Genomic DNA, 22,179 nt, shown 5'->3' with positions numbered 1-22,179 from the left:
TACGGAGGGTTCCTTTTTCTCCACATCCTCTCCAGCATTATTACTTATAGACTTTTAGTGATAGTCATTCTGACTGGTGTGAGATGATACCTCATTGTAGTTTGGATTTGCATTTCTCTTATATCAGTGTTGTTGAGCATCTTTTCATGTGCCTGTTGGCCATCTGTATGTCTTATTTGGAAAAAAAGTTTCTTTTGGTCTTCTGCCTGTTTTTTTGATTGGGTTTATATATATATATATATATATATATATATATAAAAACTGTATATTTTGGAAATTTAATTAATCCCTTGTAGGTAGCATTGTTTGCAAATAATTTAATTTAATTGCTTCCTTATTGGTATCATCGATCACAAATATTACCTCTCAGCTCGTAGGTTTTCCTTTGTTGTTTATTCCTGGTTTCCTTTACTGTGCAAAACTTTTAAGTTTAATTAGGTCTCATTTGTTTAATTTTGGTTTTATTTTCATTACTCTAGGCAATGGATCAAAAAAAAATGCTGTAATTTATGTCAAAGAATGTTCTATGTTTTCCTTTAGGAGTTTTATAATGTCCAATCTTACATTTAGGTCTTTAATTCATTTTGAGTTTATTTTCTTGTACAGTGTTAGAAAATGCTCTAATTTCATTCTTTTCCATGTAGCTGTCCAGTTTTCCCAGTACCATTTATTGAAGAGACTTTTTTCTCCATTATATATTCTTGCCTCCATTGTCATAGGTTAATTGACCATTAAGTGTGTGGGTTTACTTCTGGGACCTCTGGCTTGTTCCATTGATCTATATCTCTGTTCCTGTGCCAGTATCACACTGTTTTGATTACTTTAGCTTTGTAGTATAGTCTGAAATCAGGAAGTCTGATTCCTCCAGCTTTGTTCTTTCTCAGGATTGTTTTGCCTGTTTATAGGAGATTTTCTATCACCAATTTAAAATTTCAGTTTGAAAATAACACAAAAGAATATATGGATAAAAATCTTTAACCTGCTTTATTTTGGAAAGTGATTCATGGGGTCACAAAAAGTCAGACACAACTGAGCTACTGATCTGATCTGATCTGATCTGATTTTGGAAAGAGGTATAAAAAGATGTTATGTTGGTAGACATAACACATTTACTTGAATAAATAATACAAACTTACAAATTTTTCTTAAAATCATATGTGTTCAAATCAGTCCATCTGCCTTTTCTTTTAATACTTTAAATTACAGGTAGAAATTCCATTTTAGATTGTGTGATGCTGAATTTTTTCTTAATTATTTCTCAATACAGTTTATTCTTAACATGAACAGACAAAAAAGCTGGATTCTGATTGTATTCTGTTTCTATACTGAGTATGAAGTTTATTTTATATTGATATTTAATGTACAATCCTGGTACATATAACAGCTTCTACTTGGACACACTAAGGCATTGCTCTGCTTCATATCATTATAATCATTATGTAAAAAGCGTTGAATCTGCATTTCATTCTTTTTTTTTTTTTTTTTTGAGGGTTTGCACTGGGTCTTTGTTGCAATGTGTAGACTCTTTGTTGTGGCATGCAGGCTTTTCTAATTGTGACCTATGGGCTTAGTTGCCCAACCAGGGATCAAACCCATGTCCCCTGCATTAAAAAGCAAATTCCTAACTACTGGGCAGCCAGGGAAATCCCTGAGTCTGTATTTCTTGTTCAGAGTCAGTACAGCATAATGATTAAATACAATGTATTATTAAATAAAATTATTTATTTTAATAATAAATTAAATGCATAATGATAATACAATGTATTTGTAAAATGTTTCAGTCTGTTGACATCCAGTCCCACCACTTCATGGGAAATAGATGGGGAAACAGTGGAAACAGTGTCAGACTTTATTTTTCTGGGCTCCAAAATCACTACAGATGGTGACTGCAGCCATGAAATTAAAAGACGCTTACTCCTTAGAAGGAAAGTTATGACCAACCTAGATAGCATATTCAAAAGCAGAGACATTCCTTTGCCAACAAAGGTTCGTCTAGTCAAGGCTATGGTTTTTCCAGTGGTCATGTATGGATGTGGGAGTTGGACTGTGAAGAAGGCTGAGCATGGAAGAATTGATGCTTTTGAACTGTGGTGTTGGAGAAGACTCTTCAGAGTCCCTTGGACTGCAAGGAGATCCAACCAGTCTGTTCTGAAGGAGATCAGCCCTGGGATTTCTTTGGAAGGAATTTGCTAAAGCTGAAACTCCAGTACTTTGGCCACCTCATGCGAAGAGTTGATTCATTGGAAAAGACTCTGATGCTGGAGGGTTTGGGGGCAGGAGGAGAAGCGGACGACAGAGGATGAGATGGCTGGATGGCATCACTGACTCGATGGACATGAGTCTGAGTGAACTCCGGGAGTTGGTGATGGACAGGGAGGCCTGGCGTGCTGCGATTCATGGGGTCACAAAGAGTCAGACACGACTGAGTGACTGATCTGATCTGATCTGATTCCTCCAACAATACTTTGCCTATGTACTAATTGCTTTATACCTCTAACCATGTACATCTTGCCTAAGTCCTATAATCTTGAAAAACAGCAAAGATTAAGAAATTATTCAACCCTTATGCTATAGAAAACCACTTATTCTAAACAACCACCTTTCCCCATATGACTTTAGATAAAGACTTCTAGGTCCCCACTTTGTTTACCTAGGACAAGACTAAAATCAGACCCCCCACCCCAAATTTCCATTCTCTGGTTCATAAATGATTAGCTGAACTGCTTGTTTTCATTGATTCATTGGAATAAATGCTTATTATTCAAACTAAGGTTAAGATAATCTCCTACCCCCAGACTCTGGAACCTCTGGCTCACCCTCACCCTGAGCCAACAGACAATCCACCCTCAAGCGGTCCTCTTGGGAAATAGGCTGGCTTTAGGTTAAGACATTCTCAGACCTGCTTTCTGATCACACCATCCTTTCTTCCCAGTTGCAACACCTTTCATTCTACTTCCAAACACACAATTATTTTCAGCTTTGTTGACTTCTTTCTGTAAAAGAAAATGTTTTTGGTTTTTAATAACCCTTGACTCACTTGATGATTTATGATCAGAAAAAGCCCCTTGTTGCTAGGGTCCCCATCCTTCTGTAGGTTTTCCCCACATGACAACAATTCCTTTGAATAAAGTCTTTGCTTACTAAGTCCAGACTTATTTTCTTTTTGCTTTTGTTTATTTCAAAGTTCTCATATTGCTTCAATTTGACTTAAATGTGTAAATTATGACTCCTTGACTCAGCATCGCTTAAAATGTGAATTCTATTTTCTAAGGGTGGATGACAATTTATTTGCTAATATATATGATAGAAGGAGTATACATTTCTGAGATTTATGCATGTAATAAAACTTTAATCATCCTTGCACATTTTGTGAGAGCTCAAATATTCTCTCATCCAAACAGTCCAAACCCAAAATCAGACTTGAGGAAGGAAAAAAAAAAATGATGTGTAGAATTAAACAATGCAAAGACTTTATAATTCAAGAATTCTAAATGCTTCATTTTACAGATGAGATAACATGAGAGTACAGAGGTGAACTCTGTCACCCAAAACAAAAGAGATAGTAAGAAGTAGAATCCTGGAGAAGACATTTAAAATACAAGCAAAAATTATTATATACTGCATCTGGCACTAAAAATGCCCTTCTGCTCTCTTTCAGAACCTCTTAGATACAGTCAGTCAACCTCAAAGCTCTCATTCATTTTATAACACTTTGTATTGAAGTACAAAACACATTCAGACAACTCCACATATCAGAATTGTATAAACTAGCTGAATCTTCACAAACTGAACCTACCTGTTTAATTTTAAAGCCAAGTCTTGAAACTGTCAGTGAATAAATCCTCTGGAAGAGCAAGAGAACATAATTACCTCATCATGAGCTGTGGTTCTAAGCAAACTTGTGTCTGAATTAGGATGCACCACTTATTGACTGTGTAACATTGGAATGCCGATTAACCTTTCAGAACTCAGTGTAGCCATTTCTAAAAGAGGTTGTAACCCCCTCCACAGATTCCTTATGGGATAAAAGAGATGTGAAATGTAGAACACAAGTTTAGCACATAGCAGACACTTTGAAAAATTCTTAGCTATTAGTATTGATCTGAAAGTGAAAGGAAGTGTTAGTTTCTGGGTGGCATTCAACTCTTTGTGATCCCATGGACTTTGTGGCTCTATGGACTGCAGCTTATCAGGCCCTTCAGTCCATGGAATTCTCCAGGAAAGAATACTGGAGTTAGTTGCCATTCCCTTCTTCAGGGGATCTTCCCCACCCAGGGATCGAACCTGGGTTTTTTTTGCATTGCAGGCAGATTCTTTACCATCTGAGCCATCAGGAGAGCCCATTAGTATAGGGGAAATATAACCTGATGAAGGAGTATTCAGCAGGAAAGAGGGCATAAAAAGAGAGAAGGATGGTGAGATTATTTTAAGGACAGGGTTTTTTTAGTGTCTTAAGTCACTCTTCAGCTGATTTAGAGGGTCCTTCTGAGGCCCTTTTAAAATGATCTTTCCATCCCTCTCTGTAAACTCTCATACATGCTGAATGCTCCTTCATCAGGTTATATAACCCCATGCCCCTGGGTAGCCAAAACCTACCAGCGAGAAGTGACCTTAACAGTGTTAATTGCCTCATCAAAGTGTATGATTTCTCACCTTGGATAGGTGTGCAGCCCTACTCAGCAATCTTATTTAGCCCTAATTGGCTTCTTTTCCCATTTTCTACAGTGCCAATTATTTTTTTTTTTTTTTTACTCCTCTCAAACCTTTCATCTTCTTTCAGCCACTTAATGCACATGTGGATGTTCTTTCTCACAGGTCCCTAAGAAGATCAAGACCAGCAGCCCTTTGAATTCCTTCAGCTCCTCCTGGTCCCATCTGTTTGATGGCCTGTATCTTTTCTAATGGCCCTCCGTCATCCTTGCCTGCTCATTTGTTTAGAATCATCTTTTGAATCCACATTATTGTGTATGTCTTTCAATCTTTTCCTTTAATTAACCCAGCAGGTTTCCAGTGACTCATATTTTCTTATATTTGATGTATCAGTCTCTTCCAGTTTGGCCTGACCCAAGATGACCTGCCTCTCTTTTTCCATTTATTATTTTTTTTTTTTCATTTTTTCATGGGATGGATCTAAACCTATGAAATTAAAACCAGGATACTTGGTAAAGGAAAGAAATTTGGAATGCTCCCTATAAATGTTCAGTAACTACTCTTTTAAAAAAATTTTCTTTTAATTGAAAGATGATTTCTTTACAGAATTTTGTTGTTTTCTGTCAAACACCAGTAATGACTCTTAAAGCATAATAGCATAGCTGTCCACTTCACTTGTCTACAGAAACAATATCTGTGAAAAAATAATCTGGAGTAGTCTGTTTTTGTAAAAAGATATGGTTCAGAAGCAAATACTGTGATAGGTCTTTGGAATTTTGAAGTTGCAGTTGAGTGATCTGAGACTGGAGAGAAATTTACTGTTTTAATTCTGCTGATGTTACAGGAGCTGAATACTGTCTTGGTGTTACACAGATTCAGAGTGACAACTGATAAATGCCACTGGGCTATGTGACTCCATTATTTATTTTTATTTTTTAAAATTTTCATACTAGGTATGAAATATCATTTTCTAACAGTAAAGACAAAATCAGAAGTTGTACTGATGAAGGAGTTCAAACTTTGCAAAATCATGATTAAGAATTTAACTTTTCAAATGCATGCAGGAAAAAAAAAATTGACCATGATTTTGTATATAATATACAATATAAATAAGAATTTCCAGTCATTTATCTGTGACTGCCAGTGTGAGCAGTTAAGGATAATGAGAATGTGTCGAGGGAAGCTTGGGTTGGGGGTAGGGAAGTGATGAAGTGGTGACAGGTGAACAGGACAGGAAAGCTGAGAAAATGGGCCAACTTTCTGAGATCTCTGACATGATGGCTCCTAGATTGGCCTAAAGAAACTCACCTTTTATACTTTGGGAAATCACTTGCTCTATTTTATAGTTTTTCTGTTCTTTTACTTTTTTCCCCTGCCATTTTAAAGCCATATCTCAATTACAGCAGTTACCATTTCTTGTGGATACGATACCATTTTGATTTGAAAGAATACTTTTATATAGCTTCTGTGTGTTGTACTTAAACTGATATAGAAGTATTAGAAAGTTAACTTGATTAATTCATTGATTAATCCACTACAGAAGTGGATTCAGTAAACAAATAATTTAATTCTTTACTTAATTTAAATGATCATTATGAAGGAGTAGTTTGTGTATGCAACTTTTTTTTTTTTTTGTCAAATACTTGTGACAGAAAATCACCTTCTTTCAGAGTTTCACTTGTCTCTCATCAAAGATTAGAATAAGTTGGACTCTCCACTCCAGACAGCTGTGGCAGCCATGAGTTTTCTTCTGTCTCTGTTCCTACTCAGGCAGTAGAGAACTTCTCATTCTGCTGTGTCTGCAGAGGCAAATATTCAAGTAAAGGAGGCTGTGATGGCTGAGGGCTCCTCTCCTACACCCAAGCCCCACTGAAAAGAAGGGAGCTCGATGCCAGACACGGCAGGCTGACAATACTAAAGCCCTGATTTCTTACCCAAGTTTGCTAGTTGGTCAAAGTCTCTAGTCCAAGAGAGACAAGCTCAAAAAAAACAGATGCTACCCTGATCGCCCCCCTCCCTTCTCATAAAGCAGGAAAATCTCTCTCAGAGAACTTTACCACTTCTGTGCACTAGAGCAGCGATTCAGATATTATGGCCATGGAGTTAGGCAATATATATATAGACATCCATGGGTCAGGTAACTTAAAAAGAGTTTTCAAAATATGGCCTCAAAAACTACCCATGCAAAGGGATCCATATTTGATTGGATTAAACTACAGAGCAAAGTATGCCCCAATAGAGCCATTGACTGATGGTTAGTGGAATCTAGCATCTTGGCATGATACTGACAGAGGCAGAGAACAGAGATGAGGGGAGGCAGTGATGAAAGAGAGCCTGGCTGAAACCGCTATCATCGTGTAGTGTTGTAGACATGCCCATGGCTGATACCTCTGAGGAGCAACATCAGAACCTCCACACTGTAAAGATAGTTAGGCTGAGTTACCAGTAAACGGATAACCAATAACAACAGCAACAATGATGAACCCCACAAGGGAAGATGGAATGGGCATGCAGACTTGGTGATCATCTAAAGTGTTCTATTTTCAAAAAATTATGAAAACTGAAAAATAAAAAATATGAAAAGTATGATACATCACAGAGGGAGAAAGAGCAGACAAAAACAATCATCTGCAGGAAAATAAAGATGTAGACTTAGTAGAGAAAGTGTTCAAAGCAGCCATTATAAATATCTTCAAAGAACCAATGAAACCACACTTAAAGAATTTTAAATGTTTATATGGTAATAACCCATCAAGCAAACACTAGCACTAAAAATTAGAAATTACAAAAAAGGATCAAATGGAAATTCTGGGATTGAAATATACAATAACTGAAATGAAAAATTCACTAAAGGGACATAACACACACAGTAAGAGAAAATATTTGCAATCATGTTTCTTATAAGAGATTTTTATCTAAAATATATAAAAAACTCTTAATATTCAATTTAAAATACAATTTAGTAGTGGCTAAATCTTGTGGCTAAAGTATCTGAATAGACATTTTCCAAAGAAGACATGCAAATGGACAATAATCACTTAAAAATATTCTCACCGGCATTAATTATCAAAACTACAAGGAGATACTACTCACATAACTAGGATGTCAGTAAATGAAAAAGACAGATAGCAAACATTATAAACAATGATGTAGATTTGCTGAAATACTTATACATTGCTGGTGGGAGTGTGAAAAGGGATTTACATTCTGGCAAACAGGCAGTTTCTCAAAGGTTGAACAATGTTACCATGCTGCTGATCCAGCAATTTCAATCTTAGTTATATAAACAAGATAAATGAAAATAAATACTTACAAAAACTTGTAAAAGAATGCTTATAGTGGTAATATTTATAAAACCCAAATTTGGGATAAACTAAATCAATCAACTAATGTATAAATAAAAAAATGATAAATTAACACAGTGGAATATTATTTATCAATCAAAAGCAACCAAGTATTGAGACAAGCGGCAACTTGAATGGACTTGGACATGTTAAGTGAAAGAAGGCACAGGAGAGGTCACAAAAGACCATATATTGTAGGAATTAATCACAAAAGATCACATATGAATTCACATGTAGGTAATACCCAGACAGGCAAATCTATAGAGCTATGAACTAGATTGGTTGTGTTGGTCTAAAGAGGGGGCACGGAGAGGAAAAGGGAGTTATGACTGGTTTGGAGCTTCCTTTATGATACTAAACATCTTCTAAAATTGATTCTGGGCATGTTTGTACAATTCCTCTAATACACCAATAAACACTGAATTGTCATTTAAATGTGTGACAAGTATACAAATTATAGGTCAATAAAATTATAAGTATATGAATTATGTCTCAATAAAATGGCTTCCCTGGTGGCTTCGATGGTAAAGAATTTCCTGCAATATAGGAGAGCAGGTTTGATCTCTGGGTCAGGAAAATCCCCTGGAGAAGGAAATGGCTACCTACTCCAGTATTCTTGCCTGGGAAATCTCACAGACAGAGGACCTTTGGCAGACCACAGTCCATGGAGGGTCATAAAGAATTGGACATGACTCAGCAATTAACAATTTCACTCTCAAATATATAAAAAAGCATATATCAAAGAACAAATAAAAATAAGACCTGTATATTAATTAAAAGATAAATACCAAACATTATTTTTATAAATGGGTAAAGCCTTCAGAAGATACTTTATGAAAGCTGATTGATATCCAAGCACCAAATGTAACATCATTTTGTGAACTTTATGACTCATTTAGTTCCGTTCAGTTGCTCAATCACGTCCGACTCTTTGCGACCCGGTGGACTACAGCACAGCCAGGCTTCCTTGTCCATCACCAACTCCCAGAGTTTGCTCAAACTCATGTCCATCCAGTCAGTGATGCCATCCATTTCAGCTTCAGCATCAGCCATTCCAATTAATATTCAGGACTGATTTCCTATAGGATGGACTGGTTTGATCTCCTTGCAGCCAAAGGGACACTTGGGAGTCTTCTCCAACACCACAGTTCAAAAGCACCAATTCTTTGGTGCTCAGTTTTCTTTATGGTCAAACTCTCACATCCATACATGACTCCTGGAAAAACCGTAGCTTTGACTAGACAGACCTTTGTCATTCCTCATTAGGGAAATATAAATGAGATAAAAAATGAGATAGTCCATATTGTCTCTATGAGTCCGCTTTGGCTAAAATTTTTTTGTTTAATGTATTTTACACATGTATCCAAGGTATGTATATCTGGGTCCCTTTACTATTCACCTGAAACTGTCATAACATTGTTAGTCAGTTATACCCCAATACAAAGTAAAATTTTAAATATATATATATATATATATATATATATTTTAAAATATATTCAAGAAGATTTAAAAGAACTTGACCTCTGAAATTGTGTTGATAGGAGTTTTACTTAGTACTAACACTTTGGAAAGTTGCCTAAAAATCCCTACTGAAGCTGAAATTTTCAACCTAATATGTTAATATTTAAATTCCATTTGTAGTAATAGATCCAACAAAAATGCTTAACATTTTCACCAAAATGCACACATCAGTTTTCTTTGAAATATTATTCATGTGTTCTAAACTGGAAGCAAGCCAAATATCCATCTGTTGTAGGATGGATAAATGCATTTTTGTGTATTCATACAATATAGTATTATAAAGTGATGAAAATCAACAAGCTGTTGCTATAAGCAGTGATATGGAAGCCTCTCTCAGAAATAATGCTGAGAGAAAAAAGCCAGATGTAAAATAGCATTTATGGTATAATCTTGCTCACATGATATTCAAACACAGATAAAATCAATGTGTTGACTAGAGGTCAAGTAATGCTTACCTCTGGAGGGTGATGGCTAAGAGGAGGCAGTGACGAGACTTCTGGAGTGTGCTTAAGTTCTCATTTTATCCTAGATAGTGGTTACACAAATACGTACATTTTTTGGAATTTCATTTGAATATTTAAGATTTGTGTATTGAAACTACATATTTCTAGAATGGTCTTTATTTTCTATTCCTTCCAAATTTGAATTAAAGGTGAAACTATAAACCATTAAGTTTTATATCATAAGCATTTTTAGGTGAAAAAGTAACAATGCTGAATGGCAATATCAGAAATATGAAAGGCACAATCTTTTCATAGCAATAGGGTGAAAATGAATAGCGATACAAATAATGAAATTTTGATATGTTCTATCTCGTTTGGTTGCTTTAATATCTGAGTTGACTTGAGGTATTAAAGCAACCAAATGAGGCAGAACACATCAGATTTTCATTGCCTCCCTGGTGGCTCAAATGGTAAAGAATCTGCCGGCAACATGGGAGACCTGGGTTCAGTTCCTTGGTTGGGAAGATCCCCTGGAGAAGGGAATGGCAACCCACTGCAGTACTTTTGACTAGAGAGTCCCATGAACAGAGGAGTCTTACGGGTTACCCCATGAGTCCATGGGGTCTCAAAGAATTGGACACAACTGAGCTACTGACACTTTCACTATATCTGACTTGTCCTTAAGTCTCATCATATCGCCTCCTCTAATAAATTCTTTTTTATTAAAGATATCACATAAGATTTTTTCTATATGAGACCTAAAAACATGACATTAAATTGAACTAAATTAAGAAGCATCAAAGAGTACAGTATAATAAAATTTAAAAGGTCAGTGTGTTTTAAAGCAGGAATTCCTTTACTTGAGAAAGCTCTCATTTAAAATTTCAAACCTCTTTTCTTCATATATTAAACACTTTTGTTGGCTTAAAACTATTAAAGAATATTATAAATTTTATTTTCTTGACTGTGAAATTATAATTCAGTTCAGTTCAGTTCAGTTGCTCAGTCGTGTCCGACTCTTTGCAACCCCATGAACCCCAGCACGCCAGGCCTCCCTGTCCATCACCAACTCCTGGAGTCCACCCGAACCCATGTCCATTGTGTCGGTGATGCCATCCAACCATCTCATTCTCTGTCGTCCCCTTCTCCTCCTGCCCCCAATCCCTCCCAGCATCAGGGTCTTTTCCAATGAGTCAACTCTTTGCATGAGGTGGCCAAAGTACTGGAGTTTCAGCTTTAGCATCAGTCCTTCCAAAGTATACCCAGGACTGATTTCCTTTAGAATGAACTGGTTGTATCTCCTTGCAGTCCAAGGGACTCTCAAGAGTCTTCTCCAACACCACAGTTCAAAAGCATCAATTCTTCTGGGCTCAGCTTTCTTTTTTATAGTATCCAATGGCAAGATTTTTATATAATGCATAAACATGGATATTTTCAGTAAGACCTTACTTAGCCATGACTTATTAATTTTTGTTATGAATATAAAGAGATAAACTCTGAAGCTGTGTCAGTGTTGTTTTTAAATATTTACTGGAAACTAAATAAAAACAACATGAATATACTATAAATAAAATGCATCTGTTTCTCTCACTCTTCAGCAAAATATGAGATATATTTTTGAGAAATTCTCAACATCGGTTGTTAAAAGTTCTGGAAGTCATTGTGAATTCAGTAGATGGTTCAACTCCTTGTTGTATATTTCATTAAAATGATTGCTTATTATTTTATACATTAGGTCATCACCTATTGTATATGCTAGACATATTATAATCAAACTTCATATCAGTGCTTTTAATTTAAATATTAGTATTTAGTACATATATATCTATATTTTCTGAAAATAGGTTATACTTTAGTTGAAAAATCAGTCTTATGGTGGTATTCTTACAACTATATTTTTCTGAGAAACTCTACATAGTCAAGGATAAGGAAAGAGTCTACATTTTCTTTGTTTGGCTTTATAGGTGTTATAACTTCACTTTTGTGAATTGTTAGGTAATATTCAAATGAGCCTGTGGTCATGTATGGATGTGAGAGTTGGACTGTGAAGAAGGCTGAGCACCGAAGAATTGATGCTTTTGAACTGTGGTGTTGGAGAAGACTCTTGAGAGTCCCTTGGACTGCAAGGAGATTCAACCAGTCCGTTCTGAAGGAGATCAGCCCTGGGATTTCTTTGGAAGGAATGATGCTAAAGCTGAAACTCCAGTACTTTGGCCACCTCATGCAAAGAGTTGATTCACTGGAGAAGACTCTGATGCTGGGAGGGATTGGGGGCAGGAGGAGAAGGGGATGACAGAGGATGAGATGGCTGGTTTGCATCACTGACTCGACGGACGTAAGTCTGAGTGAACTCCAGGAGTTGGTGATGGACAGGGAGGCCTGGTGTGCTGCGATTCATGGGGTCACAAAGAGTCGGACACAACTGAGTGACTGAACTGAACTGACTGATTCAAATGCAATTATGAAAATGAAAGCAAAATATATAGATCTGTAGGTTCACAAATTACTGAGATTGATTGTCTAAGGGAAAAAAGTAGATATTCCTCTATATACTGTAAAGAGCACCAATATTCATTTAGAATTTAACTCTGTGAGTATTAGTTTTCTTATCTAGAAAAGTACAGTATTGAATTAAATAATCCCTGAGATGCTATGGTTCAAAGTTTTTAATGTACTATAATTTTATATTATCAGTGTGATAACCGAGCCTATGTATTGTAAGCTCTTGAAATACAAATACAAGATAGAATTTGTTTTTCTCATCATCTAGTATAGCACCTGGCATATTTAATTATTCATTGTTCCATTAAATTTTTCCTTAAATAAGCATAAATTGAAAAGTTATATTTATAATGATGGAAATTCTTCCCTCAATAGCAATAAGTTCATTTTCTAAGTTTGGGAGTCTGTTTCTATTTTGTAAATGAGTTTATATATATATATTTATTTATTTATTTATTTAAATTCTGCATTTAAGCAATATCATATGATATTGTTTTTCTGTATATAACTTACTTCACTAATGATGATAATTTCCAGGTCCATCCACATTGCCAGGATGGGGAGGAAGGGATAGATATGGATTTTGGGATTGATATATACACACTGCTATATTTAAAATAGACAACCAAAAAGGACCTAGTGTTAAAAAAAATAAAAAATAACTAAGGGAATTGAAGCTCATTCAACACGAAGCGAATTTTGAGACATCTCAACTTGTATCACTGACTGCTCTTTATTCAAAGTGATTAGAAGGTAAGGAAATGTAATCACAGGTGTCTTCCCAGAGGAATTAATGGCAGAGAATCGGAAGGATAGAGGAGTGAAAACACTGCTAGAACCAGGGGAGAGCGGAAGTACAGAGAATGATTTGGTCGGGATGCAGCTAACCCATGGTGACCCGGCAGGAAAGGACACAGTTTAGCAAATAGTGCTACTGCCTTGGGCACACACCTTGAAATACAAATACAAGATATAATTTGTTTTCCTCATCATCTAGTACCTGGCATATTTAGTTATGCATTGTTCCATTAGACCTCCAGTCTCCTGTGGGATCTTCCCACTGGTGAAATCTAATAGAAACCAAAAGACACTGGAGCTTAGATGAAACGATCTCTTGGGGGTAAAACAAGGTAAAGCACAATGGGGAGTGCGTGTGAATGTGTTTGTGTGTATGTGTGCATGTGCATATGTGTTGCAGGAACCAGAAGACACCCAAACACCAGCCATATTATTAATAGCTTATTTTTATGAAAGAAGCTATAAAATCTTATTTTTCAAAATTTTAATTCTCAAGACAGCATTTTGAAATAGCCTCATATGTTTGAGATACTTGGGTAGCTTCCTTGTTTTTTTTTTTTTTTAAGTTTAGTTACAGATTGTGTAATGTAATAAACACATTCTTTAATTTGTGCATAATTAACCTAAATATTATTTTTTCTTTGTAAGCTTCTTCCTAATTATCTTGAGAACTTGACACAAGTGACAAGGGGGAATACCGCAGGAAATAAGAAGGATAGACCCCATTAATGAAAGACACATTGCTTGACTGTGATTAAGTTAAAAGAGAAGATCACCTGATTGTGTTTAATTGTGCAGAAATGACTTTTATTTCTCTTTATATTTTGGTAAGAGGGATATATTTCAAAACTCTAGCTCTCTTCCAAACCTTATGTACTGTGACTATTAGCTTCTGGTTTTCATAATTTAAAAATACTACTATAAATATGAATTAGAACAATACTTTTGATGTTTTGCAGCTGGAAACCATACAGTAATTTTTCTACCATATTTTGGAAAAAATGCTAGTGAAAGTGATTCAGTTGTTTGTATGTGTGTGTTCTCTATGTCTTTGTACATTTTATGTGTGCACATACATACTAGTTTATACCTCAAAACAACTGTATAATATAAGCACTGTTATTATTTGTCTTTGATAGATAAAACATTTAAGGCATACAGAGTTAAGAAACTCACTCTATTATTAGTTAATGGTTGGGAAAAAATTGAAATGAGCCCAGGAAATCTTGCTACAGAAATCCAGTATTGGAACACTACACTGTATTGCTTCAAATGGAAATATAAATAAAATACACTCTGTAGTTTAAAAAAATCAAGACATGCACTATAAAGAAGTTACAAAGTAAACATAAGTGCAATGACATTGCATGCACTGCATGCATTAATCTTTTCGAGGATTCAGAAAAAAGTATCAAAGAATAGAGGGAGTGGATCTGAACTAGAAGCTTCAAGTAGCAAATTCCAAGTGTAATCTGAGGACCCCTAGGGGAGGCCAAGCATACTGCAGGGGATCTGCCAGGTTTTCTGTATTCAGTTATATATCTGTGTGAGGCTGGATTTTCTCATACTCAACCAAGAAAATACCTTGCAAAAAATCGTACAATTATGTTTCCAGTTTTAACTTCTAAAATGGTAAATGTCATTATATTCAATCAACATAAACAAAAGCTTTTAAGGGTCCACTCCTCTCACATGCTAGTAAAGTAATGCTCAAAATTCTCCAAGCCAGGCTTCAGCAATACGTGAACCATGAACTTCCAGATGTTCAAGCTGTTTTTAGAAAAGGCAGAGGAACCACAGATCAAATTGCCAACATCTGCTGGATCATCGAAAAAGCGAGAGAGTTCCAGAAAAACATCTATTTCTGCTTTATTGACTATACCAAAGCCATTGACTGTGTGGATCACAATAAACTGTGGAAAATTCTGAAAGAGATGGGAATACCAGACCACCTGACCTGCCTCTTGAGAAACCTATATGCAGGTCAGGAAGCAACAGGTAGAACTGGACATGGAACAACCGACTGGTTCCAAATAGGAAAAGGAGTACGTCAAGGCTGTATATTGTCACCCTGCTTATTTAACTTATATGTGGAGTACATAATGAGAAACGCTAGACTGGAAGAAGCACAGGCTGGAATTAAGATTGCCAGGAGAAATATCAATTACCTCAGATATGCAGATGACACCACCCTTATGGCAGAAAGTGAAGAGGAACTAAAAAGCCTCTTGATGAAAGTGAAAGTGGAGAGTGAAAAAGTTGGCTTAAAGCTCAACATTCAGAAAACGAAGATCATGGCATCCGGTCCCATCACTTCATGGGAAATAGATGGGGAAACAGTGGAAAGAGTGTCAGACTTTATTTTTCTGGGCTCCAAAATCACTGCAGATGGTGATTGCAGCCATGAAATTAAAAGATGCTTACTCCTTGGAAGGAAAGTTATGACCAACCTAGATAGCATATTGAAAAGCAAAGACATTACTTTGCCAACAAAGGTTCATCTAGTCAAAGCTATGGTTTTTCCAGTGGTCATGTATGGATGTGAGAGTTGGACTGTGAAGAAAGCTGAGCACTGAAAAATTGATGCTTTTCAACTGTGGTGTTAAGAGAAGACTCTTGAGAGTCCCTTGGACTGCAAGGAGATCCAACCAGTCCATCCTAAAGGAGATGAGTTCTGGGTGTTCATTGGAAGGACTGATGTTGAAGCTGAAGCTCCAATACTTTGGCCACCTCATGGGAAGCATTGACTCACTGGAAAAGTCCGTGATGCTGGGAAGGATTGGGGGCAGGAGAATGACAGACGATCATATGGCTGGATGGCATCACTGACTCGGGAGTTGGTTATGGACAGGGAGGCCTGGCATGCTGTGATTCATGGGGTTGCAAAGAGTTGGACATGACTGAGTGACTGAACTGAACTGAAACCAAAAAGATGGATAATGGAAGGATTTAAATAGCGAGAGCAATAGGGAATGGTTCTTATTCTTTAGTCGCTCAGTTATGTCAGACTGTGACCCTATGGACTGTAGCCTGCCAGGCTCCTCTGTCTGGGATTTTCCAGGCAAGAATACTGGAGGGGTTTGCCATTTTCTCCTCCATGGAATCTCCAGAACCAGGGATTGAACCCACGTCTTCTGTCTCTGGTATTGGCAGATGGATTCTTTACCACTGAACTCCCAGGGAAGCCCAGGGGAAGAAGGTTCAGTTCAGTTCAGTCACTCGGTTGTGTCTGACTCTTTGCGATCCCATGGACTGCAGCACTCCAGGCCTCCCTGTCCATCACCAACACCTGGAGCTTGCTCAAAGTCATGTCCATTGAGTCGGTGATGCCATCCAACCATCTCATCCTCTGTTATTCCCTTCTCCTCCCACCTTCAATCTTTCCTAGCATCAGGGTCTTTTCAAACGAGTCAACTCTTTGCATGAGGTGGCCAAAGTATTGGAGTTTCAACTTCAGCATCAGTCTTTCCAATGAACATTCAGGACTGATTTCCTTTAGGGTTGACTGGTTTGATCTCCTTGAAGTCCAAGGGAATCTCAAGAGTCTTCTCCAACACCACAGTTCAAAAGCATTAATTCTTAGGTGCTAAGCTTTCTTTATGGTCCTACTCTCACACCCATACATGACTACTGGAAAAACCAAAGCTTTGACTAGATGAACCTTTGTTGGCAAAGTAATGCCTCTGCTTTTTAATAAGCTGTCTAGGGGAAGGTTGCTGCTGCTGCTGCTGCTGCTGCTAAGTTGCTTCAGTCATGTCCGACTCTGTGTGACCCCATAGATGGCAGCCAGACAAGACTAAAGCCAGACTAAAGCGAGGATGAATAATGAAGCCAAAGGTGATCATGACGTATATTGATCATATTGAGAGGTCAGTCTGATAGAATTGTTGAATGAATGGCTTAGTCCTAAAGATAGTGGGAAATATGTTTGTTAGGGTAGGGCAAGGACATTTCTGAAGTATTTAAAACAGTAGAGTGAAATGTTTGTTATGATCTGATAATGATATTTAAGACTCAAAAAATGCTGTGTTTTTTTGTGGTTTAAAGACTTACTGTATCCTGCTTAAATGAGGAGCTAAGAATTCCTTCCCATGACACTTAATGGATTTTTCCATGAAAATCAAGATACAGAGTGACTTTGAATAGAATAAATATGATGATGATGGGGTTATAGAAATACAGCCTATTCTAGACATATGAAAAAGTAAACTTTGCTAAAACTTGGCTGAGTGTGGCCAGTGCAAATGAAGTAAGAATCAAAATTAAATATAGGATTCTGAATATTGACTACTGGAGTAGACATCAGTACATTTTCCTTATTCTGTGTGCAATATCGTCTAACACACCTTACAAGTCTTGCAATATTTATTGATTCCAGAGCTATCATTGAATACATGCTTTGATATTTCATTACATGTTTTAGAATTTCTCTTGCCTATGGATATAAAAGTTCAAGCAAGTTGTTGATTAAAATATTTTCTTCAAAGAGCAACACATTTGTGTGTTGCGCAGCTAGTCAATGATATTTTGGTATATGAGAACTCAGCCTGTGAAATAGGCAAAATGACTAGATACTTGAAGTCGCACCTAAGGTTGTACTACAAATATTTAACAATTTGTAGAACAGAGAAACTGAAAGACTGGAACAGAGTTTGTTTAAGGAATCTGCATATCCATGTCAGAGTATACAGTTGAAATTATCTACTAGCCTCCAGATAGGATAGCTCTGTGTTATATATTTGAGGACATTCAAACTAACTGAAGGTTTTAATTCTAATGTTGTCACCAAATAAGAACACCAGTCATATGACTGAAGGTTGCAGTGTAACAGGCTCCTTAATGGCCCTGAAGTAGAGTTCAAGGTCATTAACTTGAATTTCATTCCACCAGACTGAGAACAGAATGATGTTCTTTGTTCAGATGTGCATAAACAAATTAACAGTAGTTTGTGAAATGTAGAACTCTGATGGAAACCTTTATTACCTTGTGAGTGTGTGTTTTAGTCACTCAGTCATGTCTGACTCTTTATGACCTCATGGACTGTAGCCCACCAGCCTCCTCTGTCCATGGAATTCTCTAGGAAAGAATACTGGAGTGAGTAGTCATTCCCTTCTCCAGGGGATCTTCTCAACCCAGGGTTCAAACCCTGGGCTCCTGCATTGCAGGCAGATTCTTTACCATCTAAGACACCAGGGAAACTTGCTATCTTAGAAAGTAACAAATATATTTTGTTTTACTTCTATCTATGTGTTAAAGAAGATCAGGTGAGTGAGTGCTTGACTGAAATTGTTCAGTCTTGTCTGACTCTTTGTGACCACATGGACTATATACTGCCAGGCTCCTCCGTCCATGGGATTTTACAGGCAAGAATACTGGAGCAGGTTGCCATTTCCTTCTCCAGGGGATCTTCCCAACCCAGGGGTTGAACCTGGGTCTCCCACAATGCAGGCAGACTCTTTACTGTGTGAGCCACCAGAGAAGCCCTGTGAGTACTTAATTACCTTTTCAATTCTATCTAAAGCACAGTTGTGTGTTAGTGAAATTCAGAATCATTGTTCAAGTTTTTTCAATGAAGTAAAATATCTGAGATATTTATTTCCTACTTCTAGTTCTCCTAGATCTGAACTATTTATTAGTTTCAGAGCAGACAGATGTAACCATTGGTAGCCATCATCACATCACTTCATTGGTACAGAAAATGGAGTATACATAGTTATTCTGGTTCAGTATTTTAATTTGAGATAGTTTACTATTGAGAGTCAGTAATGGCACAGAAGTCACAAGTGGGGATATTTTATTCATGCATCCTGAGGTTAAAAGTCATAAACACTGTATGATCTTAAATAAATCATGTAATCACTCTCAATCCCACTCACTTCATCTACAAAGTAAAAATGATGATAGTACCTACCTCATAAGTTAAGGTGATGAATAGATTTATTTATAGTATATACCTATAAAAATATTAAATAGATATACATGCATATTAATATATGGATTTCCCAGGTGGTGCAATTGGTAAAGAATCTGCCTGCCAATACAGGAGATGCAAGAGACGTGGGTTTGATTCCTGGGTTAGGAAGATTTCCTGGAATAGGAAATGGCAACCCACTCCAGTATTCTTGCCTAGAAAATTCTATGGATAGATAAGTCTGGGAGGCTACAGTCCATGAGGTCACAAAGAGTAGGACAAGACAGTGACTGAGCACACATACATATGACATATGACTGGTAATTAATCAACATTATTCTATAAAAGTATTTAAATATTTTATGTTTTTTGATGAAAACCAGGTAGTGAAATAATCATTGTCAAAAACATTTTAATATGATTCAAAGACCCCTCACCTTAAGTAGTAGGTATATAGATAAAAATTTTTAACAGCAGGATCTTGAGATTCTTGCTGTTGGAAGCAATATAAGATATAGTCACTATTTCTGAGTTTGGCTGGAGGTACCAATACATAGTGAAACAATCTGTCTTCACGTGAGGTTATGTTCAACAGATTTAAAGATAGTGCTAGAACAAAATAACAATAAAAATATCTGACTGCATTCTTTTTACCATCTGCATAGACTGGCATCCAGGAAGCCATATGTAAATTTCTTTTTGTAACAACTTTGTTACATCTGTGCTGTTAAAGAAAAATCCAGTAACATTTCACAAAGTTCTATAGGCTAAGTCTATGATTAATGAATGATTCAATATAGTTTGTGTATATTATGGTCAATACAGAAATCAAAGTGATAACATTCTTTCTAGTCAATAATGGAGAAGTTATATAAAGTGAGCAAAAACAAGACCAGGAGCTGACTGGCTCAGATAGTGAGTTTCTCATAGCAAAATTCAGGCTTAAACTAAAGAAAGCCAGGAAAAGCACCAGGACAGTCAGGCAAGACTTAAATCAAATCCTCTAGAATATGTGGTAAAGGTGACAAATAGATTCAAGGGATTAGATCTGGTAAAGATCTAATCTTCTGCCTGAAGAACTATGGACAGAGATCCATAATATCGTCCAAGAGGCAGAGAACAAAACCATCCCCAAAAAAGGAAAAGCAATAAGGCAAAGTGGCTATCTGAGGATGCTTTACAAATAGCTGAAGAAAGAAGAGAAGTGGGAAAAAAGAAAGAAAGGGAAAGGTACATCCAACTAACACAGGGTTCCAAAGAATAACAAGGAGAGACAAGAATGACCTCTTCAGTGAACAATGCACAGAAATAGAGGAAAACAATAGAAGGGGAAAGACTAGAGATCGCTTCAGGAAAATTGGAAATATCAAGGGAACAAAAATGCCAAAGATGGACATGGCAATGGACAGAAATGATAGAGACCCTAATAGAAACAGAAGAGAATAGATGAAAGAACTGTCCAAAAAAGATCTTAATGAATCAGATAACCACGATGGTATGGTCAGTTACCCAGAGCCAGACATTCTGGAGTGTGAAGTCAAGTGGACCTTAATAAAGCTAGTGGATGTGATGGAATTCTAGTAGAGTTATTCAGAACGCTAAAAGATGATGCTATGAAAATGTTGCACTCAATAATAGCAAATCTGGAAGACACAGCAGTGGCCACAGGACTGGAAAAGGTCAATCCTCATCCTAATCCCCAAGAGGGGCAGTACTGAAGAATGTTCAAATCACTGGACAATTGCTCTCATCCCCCATGCTAGTAAGATAATGTTTAAAATCATGCATACTAGGCTTCAGCATTATATGAATCAAGAGCTTCCAGATGTCCAAGCTGGGTTTAGAAAAGGGAGAGGATCTAGAGACTAAATTGCTAACATTCACTGGATCATGAAGAAAGCAAGAAAATTCCAGAAAAATATCAACCTTTATTTCACTAACTACACTAAAGCCTTTAATTCTGTGGGTCATAATAAACTGTGGAAAATTCTTAAAGGAATGGGAATGCCAGGCCATCTTACCTGTCTCCTGAGAAACCTGTATGCAGGTCAAGAAACAACAGTTTGAACCCTGAATGGAACAACTGATTGGTTCTTGTTTGAGAAAGGAGTATGACAGGGCTGTTGCCACCCTGTTTATTTAACTGAGCACATCATGAAAAATGTCAGGTTGGATGAGTTACAAGGTGAAATCAAGATAGGCAGGAGAAAAAAAAAAAAAGATAGGTGGGAGAAACATCAACAACCTCAGGTATGTGGATGATATCACTCTCATGGCAGAAAGCAAAGAGGAGCTAAAGAACCTCTTGATGAGGTTGAAGGAGGAGAGTGAAAAAACTGGCTTAAAACTAAATATTAAACAAAGATCATGCCCTCTGGCCCTGTTACTTCACGGCAAATAGAAGAGGAAGAGGTGGAAGCAGTGACAAATTTCCTCTTCTTGTGCTCTAAACTCACTGAGGATGGTGACTGCAGCCATGAAATCAAAAGAGGATTGCTTCTTGGCAGGAAATCTATGATAAACCTGTTGATAGTGTGTTGAAAGTCAGAGACATCACTTTGCCAACAAAGTTCAGTATAGTCAAAGCTATGGTCTTCCTAGTGGTCATATATGGTTTTGAAAGCTGGACTGTAAAGAAGGCAGAGCACCAAGGAATTAATGCCTTTAAACTGTGGTGCTGGAGAAGACTCCTGAGAGTCCCTTGGACAGCAAGGAGATAAAACCAGTACATTTTAAGGGAAATCAATCCTAAATATTCAGGAAGGAAGATCAGTGGAAGGACTGATGCTGAAGCTGATGCTCCAGTATTTTGGTCACCTGATGCAAACAGCCGACTTACTGGAAAAGTCCCTGATGCTGGGAAAGATTGAGGGCAGAAAGAGAAGAGGGCAATAGAGGATGAGATGGCTGGATGGCATCACTGATGCAATGGATATGAACTTGGCCAAACTCTGTGAGATGGTGAGGGACAGGGAGGCCTGGAGTGCTGCAGTCCTTGGGGTTGCAAAGA

At 37.0% G+C, this 22,179-nt stretch overlaps 1 protein-coding gene across 8 annotated transcripts in view; it reads left to right on the top strand.

The window, feature by feature from the left end:
- Positions 1 to 22,179, top strand: part of LOC129652815 (craniofacial development protein 2-like) — a 641,831-nt gene that overhangs the window by 390,086 nt on the left and 229,566 nt on the right. Inside the window, exon 4 of one of the 8 annotated variants that reach the window (XR_008714774.1) lies at positions 4,816 to 5,515. The exons of the other annotated variants lie outside the window; for them this stretch is intronic. The gene's annotated coding sequence lies outside the window, so the exon portion shown is untranslated. Of the gene's footprint in view, positions 1 to 4,815; positions 5,516 to 22,179 lie in introns of those variants that run through there. 8 annotated transcript variants of the gene reach the window in all.

Source organism: Bubalus kerabau, chromosome 5 (genome assembly GCF_029407905.1).
Source record: "Bubalus kerabau isolate K-KA32 ecotype Philippines breed swamp buffalo chromosome 5, PCC_UOA_SB_1v2, whole genome shotgun sequence".
Taxonomy (NCBI): domain Eukaryota; kingdom Metazoa; phylum Chordata; class Mammalia; order Artiodactyla; family Bovidae; genus Bubalus; species Bubalus kerabau.
The sequence above is the reverse complement of the archived record's forward strand: the minus strand, read 5'-3'. Positions and strand labels throughout refer to the sequence as shown.